An 8,759-nucleotide genomic window follows, 5' to 3' on the forward strand; every position below is an offset into this window, starting at 1 on the left:
AGCTCCTCACTAGAGGACCAGTGGCCCAATCCGGCAGGGCTCATATTATTTCCTTCCTTCCTTCCTTCCTTCCTTCCTTCCTTCCTTCCTTCCTTCCTTTTTACAAGTAAGCAGAACAACAACGTAAATAAAGAGACCAGCATGGAAACAGTAAGCACACAGGAAAAGGCAAATACAGTGCAATTCCTCCAATAATTGAAATACTTTATTGTCACCTGTACAACTTATATACAGTGATATTACACGAGCACCCCCCACTCAGCTATCTTAGTCTCAATTCCTCTTGTTTACTGACGCACACCCACCAAACCCGAAAGTCAGTTGCCCTGTTGTTATCTTTTCATTCAGCAGCCCCTAACAGCCCACAGATAGAAGCTGTTCTTTACCCTGTTGGTGCGACTAATCAGGCTTCTATATCTTCTGCCCGAGGGCAGGAGATCAAGAAAGTGCTGGCCAGGGTGTGAATCATCCCTGAGAATCTTCCTCACTCTCCTGAGGCAACGTTCTTCCGCGATGTCATCCAGCAGATTCACAGGACAGCCCATAATATCTTGTGCTGTATTCACCACCCCCTATCAGTTGATGTCAAACCAGCGTACCACACCATGATGCAGTATGAAAGGACACTTTCTATTGTGGACCGGTAGAAGGAGATCATCAAATGTTGATTGACATCGTTAATTCGCAATACTCTGCAATAATGCACAGAAATGGGGAGGAAATTAATACCAATGGAACAGCCACACACTTAAAACTGCAAAAATGCCCATCTATTTGCTAGTACAGTGGTACCTCGGGTTAAGTACTTAATTCGTTCCGGAGGTCCGTACTTAACCTGAAACTGTTCTTAACCTGAAGAACCACTTTAGCTAATGGGGCCTCCCGCTGCTGCCGCGCCGCCAGAGCACAAGTTCTGTTCTCATCCTGAAGCAAAGTTCTTAACCTGAAGCACAATTTTTGGGTTAGCGGAGGCTGTAACCTGAAGCATATGTAACCTGAAGCGTATGTAACCCGAGGTACCACTGTATTTGAGTTTAGCTGCGATACCGTTCAGCACTTTACTTAACCAAGCCCATTCCTTTTCTGCCTTGCTAATTTGGTGTCCTGTCTGCTGCTTAGTTTACTTGCTGTCAAAATGTCTCTGGTTTTTTGTTTTTGTTTTGTTTTTTTAATAAAAAAGAATGTGTGCCCTCCCCCAAAGAAAAAGGCGAACAAACTTCGAGACTGCTTCAGGAACCCAAAATCCTCAGAAATGGCACCTCATTACATGGAAGCCCAGAGGCAGCCTTTATAGCCCAAAGAAGACTGGTGGGTTTCCCACTGGCAGATGCCATTTAACAAGCAATCTGCTAGTTTGGAGCTTGCCTTCTGCTTTCAAGTGGGCCCCAGATAAGATCAGAAGCCCCTTGCAATACATAGCCGGGGCTCAAATTGACACGAGGTTATAGCAGAAACTAATGTAGAGGTGGAGAGAGAGAGAGACTCTGTTTTGGCACCTCCCCTGAATTAATGAAGGTTGCTGGTAATGTGATGTGCTGCTCTTATGAAGATGCTGAGGCACGTGGAGGATTCAAAGAGAGCAAACTGCTCGATATTCGGTCAGACCATCAGGCCGCCTTCTTCTTCTTCTTCTTCTTCTTCTTCTTCTTCTTCTTCTTCTTCATCATCATCATCATTTTCTTCTTCTTCCTCCTCCTCCTCCTCCTCCTCTTCTTTGGCGATCACTCGTAGCTGAGTAAGATTGTCTTCCATAAACACTGTTTTAACAGTGAGTCCATAGGACTCCATAGGAGTCCAAGGAACACAATGAGACATTACACATTAAAGGTTTCCCGGTACAGGGCTGCCTTCAGATGTCTATGGAGAGTTGTATAGATTTGCTATAAAATAGCATTACATCTGATAACTGTACAGTCTAATGTCCAACGACAAAAAAAGCTGAATTGTACACAGTTATTCAGGTATTCGATGAGTGTAAAGTATGTGCATCTGGGTACACCAAGAGTTAAGGCTAGACCTGGATAGATCAGATGGATAGAGCAGGGTGCTGATAACGCCAAGGTTTCAGGTTTGATCTCCATATTGGACACAGCTCCATATTCCTGCGTTGCATGGGGTTGGACTAAATGATCTTCAGGGTCCCTTCCAATTCTACAATCCTATGAATTTATGTACAAATTGACAAGTGTACTCTTTCACAGATCGTGAAGCTGAGGCTCCAATACTTTGGCTACCTCATGAGAAGAGAAGACTCCCTGGAAAAGACCCTGATGATGTCGGGAAAGATGGAGGGCACAAGGAGAAGGGGACGACAGAGGACGAGATGGTTGGACAGTGTTCTCGAAACTACGAACACGAGTTTGACCAAAACTGTGGGAGGCAGTGGAAGACAGGAGTGCCTGGTGTGCTCTGGTCCATGGGGTCACGAAGAGTCAGACACGACTAAATGACTAAACAACAACAACAACAACACTCTTTCACAAGCACACCTACATGGATAGAGAGAGCTTCTTCCCGTCTTCAGCATGAAATGTAGACAAGCCAATGTAAATTACTGACTGTGGCTCCTCGTAAGTAAATGACTGTGGCTCCTCATTTGGACCCTGAGTAATTTCCCTGCTTCTTTTCCAAGACATGCGAAAGGAACTGCTCTCCTCTTTCAATTTGCTTCCGTTTCCTGGGGCTGGAGACCGGTGCCAAAAGCAGAATCTGGGGCTCAGCGCCTTATCACAAATGAAACCCTGTTTCAGTTTATCAAAAGAACAGTAGGCGAGACATTAGCACAGTGAATAAATAAATATTCACACTTCACCGCTTCTCTGGGATTGCTCCCTGTTAAGCAGATTTCGATCTTGTAGAATGCAGGAAAAGAGACTGTTGATATTCTTTAAACATATATTGGGACATCCCTGATTCCTTGTAAAGTATCCCATGCGTGCGTTTATAGCAGTGCAGTAATTAAGACAGAAATCGCTTCAGGATGTTTGATGTTTAAAGCTGTAAATTATACTTCTCCCAAATAAAAGAAGGAAGAACGTGCCTCACGCTAGCCAAGATTCCTGTTATTTTTGATCACGCAGAAGACATTTACATTAACGATGGTGGATCAGAATACTAAGTTTTCGGGTATGCAGTATTCAGCTGTGTTGCGATTTGTAGCATTTCCCTGAGAAGGTCTTACCTGGTTTCAGGGCCGGCCAGTCCGTGAGGTAAACTGAGGCAGATGCCTCAGGTGACAGAATCCAAGGGTAACCTCTACTGGTGTGCTCCCTGCTTCCACTTCCAGAGAAGCTTTGTGGCGGATTCTGGGTTCGAGAAAATCTCGCGAAGGTCCCACAGCATCTCAAGAGAGCTCTGTGAAATCACGTGGAGGCTTTGTGTGACCTTCTCAAGGCCCTGGTAAGCGAGGCAGAGCTTGCAAACCTTGCAGTGTTGCCGGGTCTCATGATGTGCTTTGCAACACATGACAGTCAGCTGACAATCAGGCCTTGCAGAGCCCTTTGCATGGCACTTTGAACAGGGCTTTACAAATGCCACTGACTGGGCGATTCCCTGCAAAACCAGACAATTGCCCACAAGCGGCCTTTCAGCTGTGTTGTTGTTAAGATTTGTGTACTGCCCTATGTCCATAGATCTCAGTGTGGCTCACAACAATATAATTTACCTGCTCCACACCTGACACCGTACATAGTAATAGTTGTAGATGGCTGAAATTCTCTCAGAGGCCAACTGCAAGGTGGAATTAGACCCATGTGTTCGCCTTCCCTGCCTTATAGAAAGGTTCCCCAGTTTTTGTTCCTACCACCATCATCAGGTAGGGTGAAGGGAATAGAAAGTGAGGCAAGGCTCAAGGGCCTGTGACTGTCACATCCTACATTTCTTCAACACTGGACTGGTCATGTTGTGCGGATGCCTGATTATCATCTTCCAAAGCAACTCCTCTATTCTGAACTTAAAAATGGAAAGCGTAATGCTGGTGGTCAACAAAAGAGGTTTAAAGACTCTCTCAAGGCAAATCTTTAAAAAATGTAGTATAAACATTGACAACTGGGAAACACTGGCCTGCGAGAGCTCCAATTAGAGAACAGTCTTTACCAAAGGTGCTCAAACTCAGGATGAAAGGGAGAAACGGGCTAAGAGGAGGGCACGTTTGGCAAACCCTCACCGTGATCAACTCCCAACCGGAAACCTATGTCCCCACTGTGGAAGGACCTGTGGATCCAGAATTAGCCTCCACAATCACTTACGGACTCACTGTTAAGACCGTGTTTATGGAAGACAATCTTACTTGGCTATGAGGGATCGCCAAAGAAAGAGAAGACATTTTAGATTAGCTGTTGCAGATGAGCTGTAGGCAGTGGTATAGCATGGAGGACTACAGAGGTGGTTGACCCAGGTGAAAAAATGTTAGGGGCACAGTATTTAAACACCTGGTGCTGCCTCAAGACAGCTGTGTACTTCCGCCACAGGACTCCATTGAAAATGGCTTCTCCATGCAAACCAGAAAGCGACCTCTGCAGATAACGGAACAACTCTTCTTTTCTTATCTTTGTGGCTACGATCTCTTGGGTGATGCAGACGCCGTTAGGCAGTTGAATGCACATGCATACTCTGTCCGTTTCCCAACCAGCGACCCACCCCCTATGCATCCCCGGGTGCTCACAACCCATGCTATACACCACTGGCTGTAAGGTTCTCTTTTTGGTAGCAGCTATAGGACTCTTGATGTTGACATTTCTCTTCCACCTTAAGGAACAGGCATGTGGAACTGTTGCATGTCACATGTCTGTTTACATTCCAGCACAGTATGCTGGGAACTTCAGTTTGTGCATAGTTTTGCTTTTGCTGTTCTCTCCGAGACGACATGAGAGAGAGACGACATGTTTCTTTGTTCTGATTTATGTTTAATAAATCTGTAGCTGTAGCATGACTTCATACGCCTCACGCCTACTTCTGTTTGCGCAGTACACTCTGCTGATTGTGTGCCCTGCCTTTGGAAGTTCGGGTCGCTGATTTACATCAGAGCATGGGCCAATGGAAGGAGACGTCAGAGCTGGGCTTGCCAGCTGGCCCCCCGGCCACTCTGTATATTGACACTTTGAACATCTTGCTTCAGCCTAGGAATCAAATGCAGACTAGAAACTGCATTCTCATTGTGCTCTGCTGTGCATCCGTTGGCCAACTCAAGGCCCTCTACCATTTACTAAACGCTTTTAGTATAATGGTTTTGTGTCGTTATCAGGGAGAATACTAACGTATCCTATATGTGTGTGGAGAAGGCTAGAATATGTTATGCTCTTCCAGTGCACAAAACACTTTAAAACTGAATGCAGAAACCAGCCTTGGGTATCCTCTGCAGAAGACCGCAGCAATTATTCCAAACCAGTCTTATCATGGTATTTCTCTCTCTTCTCCTTCCCATCGCAAGGCAAACTATAAGCCCCCTCCCCTTTGCAGATCTCTCTGCTTTCAAAGGCAGGAAACATTTTCTCACTACCCCCCCCTCAACTTTTTCTCTCGTTTGATTGTCACTTGGCTGAAATATAAAGAGCATTACAGCTTGTGGGAATACCAATTAGAGCTAATTATAACCTGACTGATCTGCCTTAGCATGAGAATGCCTCATCAAATGATTTTCTCTCTCTCTCTCTCTTTCTCTTCAGCACACATGTACATTTACAGACTAGCTTCATTTTCTGCTCCACGGACTCAACCACAGTCACTGCCAACGTCTGAAGCAGGTGCACATTTGGGAATATTCACATTCAACTGTCACATAAAAACTGCCTCCCCCAAAATTCGAAGGTGGCAGTTGGATAATGACTAGGTAAAGGTAAAGGGACCCCTGCTCATTAGGTCCAGTCATGACCGACTCTGGGGTTGCGGCGCTCATCTCGCTTTACTGGCCGAGGGAGCCGGCATACAGCTTCCGGGTCATGTGGCCAGCAGGACTAAGCCGCTTCTGGCGAACCAGAGCAGTGCACAGAAATGCCGTTTACCTTCCTGCTGGAGCGGTACCTATTTATCTACTTGCACTTTGACATGCTTTCAAACTGCTGGGTTGGCAGGAGCAGGGACTGAGCAACGGGAGCTCACCCCGTCGCGGGGATTCGAACCGCCGACCTTCTGATCGGCAAATCCTAGGCTCTGTGGTTTAACCCACAGCGCCACCTGCGTCCCTGGATAATGACTAGGGGAGGCCCAAACTCAAAACAGGCCACACATCTCCTTCTGAGCCGAACAAGCCACACTTACCCACAGCATCTTAGAATCATAAGATTTTAGAGTTGGGCGGGACAATGAGAGTCATCTAGGCCAATCACCTGTAATGCAGGAATCCTTTGCCCAGTGTGGGACTCAGACCCGTGACTTGAACACCGGGTTGTTTGTTGGGCTTCATCCAGGGCACCTCAGCTGTTCAACTGCATCACTTGTTTCCGAAAACACTATTGTTCCGACAGGCTTACCCAGATGGATAAATGGGTCTGGATCTATACAGATAAAAGAAACACGACAGGAAGAAATGCCGTAAGAGCTCTTTACTGAAAATCCTATTGGCGGCAGATTACTGCTCTACAGCGCCATCCGGTGTCACATGTTTATAATGCAATTATAATGATGTATTTGGCTAGTGTAGCTGAGTCCTGTGTGCATCCATTTGTTAGGGTTTTAGTCTTGTTTTAAATGTAGCTGTTGTCTTTTGTGTTTTTACTATTTTATGTGTAAATTGCCTTGAGATGGTGGTTGAGAAGGCAATTGATAAATCAACTGTAGCAATAACAATATTATTTTTCTCCAAAGTCTAAACTCAACTTAACTGGTTTATATCAAAATATATGCTTGCGTTATGTTAATTAGGAAAATTTTACCGCTCTACTTACCCACACATATTAATTTATTTAAACCATTTTTTTTACTCTACTCTTTAGCAAGACAGAAGAAGAAGAAGACGACGACGACGACTCTATGAGCAACTTACAAATATTGGTGGCAATGTCAGCCCTTGCCTTTCAACTTGTGGGTGGTGGTGGGGAGTCATGACATGCAAGGAAAAAGGGATGCGGAGGGAAGAGAGAGGAAAGCAAGCTCATCACAGGAGTGCTTAAAGCTACAGTTCTTCTAACAGGCAGATGGGATGGAAATAGTTCAGGTAGCTTGGTAATAGCTGAAGGAGGATCTGTCAGCAGAAGCGGTGGAAGATTCCTACTTTGCTACTCTCTCTGTTTCTGTGCTTTGCAGCACGATGATTTTGTGTAAGATGCACTGGTGTGGTGGTGATTTTTTAAAAAAGGGATATAAATTATATAAAGTTCTAGTTTCTTGTCTAAAGAGGTAAACAATTGCCTGTAGAAAGTGAATCTATAGTGTTACTGAAGAGTTGTAATCCTCTCTTAATAAGTGGGGAAAGAGCTAATTATTTGTTTCCAAAGCAAACGTGCACCTTATCCTTAATTTAGCGAAAATACCAAGCAGGGGGAAACAGAATGAAACCAGGAAGCTCATGAAAGGAAAAAGAGCTTGAGTTGATATCGGCATTCTGCAGAATGAAGAGGTTAGATGGAGAAAATAGCATTCTGGATTGTACCATTTCGGACTGTGGGAGTGGCACAGGTTTGTCTCAATACTAGAGCTTCATTAAAATGTCTCAAAAGACATTTTTCTCCTGAGATTTTTTATTTTTCTCAACCCCTTCCTTCCCCCGTCCACAGAAAAAAATAAATATTTAGGGGCTCTTCCTCCCCAAAAAAGATTATCCACAGCTTTCTTTAAAAATGGTGGCCTCCACTCCACTTCCACAGTGCCCAAAGGTAATACTAGGACTGGAGAATGCTTGCGTGTATAGCTGAAAGGGTTTAACTGAAATATTCCACTGAAGCTAAGGGAGTGTTTAACTTTAAATCACATGGGAGGTTATTGAATTGCAAATCATCATCTTGGAGAGCTGGTCTTTGGTCTTTTTTCCCCAGTCAGAGTAGGAGTAAGATGTGATAATGAAACTATCCAGGAGGCTGCATGGCCTTAGCCAGGATGCAGGATATTGCAGGCTAGAATGGGGGATAGACAGAATTTTGATATCAGTCCTGTTTTATTTTTAAGATGCTGAGCCTGTGCTGGACATGCACAGCATATTGTACAACTCTTTGGATGTATCATTTACTGTTTGTTATTTCTTTTTGAAGAAAGTTCTGCAAGTACAGCTTTGAATCAAATACTTATGGGTCTGGACAATGTTTTATTCCAAAAGGAGTCAGCTTTTATGTAACCAGTTGCTTCATGCTGCACAATATTAATGTCTGAAATCAGAGAGGCGGGGCAGAGAGTTGGCTGAGCCACACCCACTGGCTACCTGAGCTCAGGTAAATTCTTTCATGCACACAGGTGTGAGTCGGTAACTGTTTATTACAATAATTATTACCATCAATTTATTAATCACCTTCTAAACCACCATCTCAAGGTAATTTACACACAATTAAAAACACACAATTAAAAACACACATTTAAAAATGTATTTAAAACAAGACTAAAACCCCAACAAGCTTACGACACTTGTGGTAAAGATCCACTTATTCAGCTGGGAAAGGCTGCCGAAACAAAAATGCCTTCAGCTGTTTCTGGAAGGTGAAGATGGTGGTCACCTGTTGCATCTCAACAGGAATGCTGTTCCACAGAACAGCGTCAGCCCCACTAAAAGCCCCACTGCGAGTTACTGCAGAGGGTCTTCTGAGATCTTTGGAACTTGCAGGAGAGACTCTCCCACA

The 8,759-nt window shown here is 44.5% G+C and overlaps 1 long non-coding RNA gene across 1 annotated transcript; it reads right to left on the reverse strand.

Moving 5' to 3' along the window:
• Positions 1–566: 566 nt before the first annotated feature.
• LOC308596905 lies at positions 567–3,353 on the reverse strand. Its single transcript, XR_014012728.1, has 3 exons — positions 3,182–3,353; positions 2,494–2,741; positions 567–692 (listed from the first exon to the last, which is right to left on the reverse strand). It is a non-coding gene; the product is annotated as an uncharacterized lncRNA (long non-coding RNA).
• Positions 3,354–8,759: the final 5,406 nt, after the last annotated feature.

The sequence above is a fragment of the Podarcis bocagei genome (genome assembly GCF_964188305.1).
Source record: "Podarcis bocagei genome assembly, chromosome: 10".
Lineage (NCBI taxonomy): Eukaryota > Metazoa > Chordata > Lepidosauria > Squamata > Lacertidae > Podarcis > Podarcis bocagei.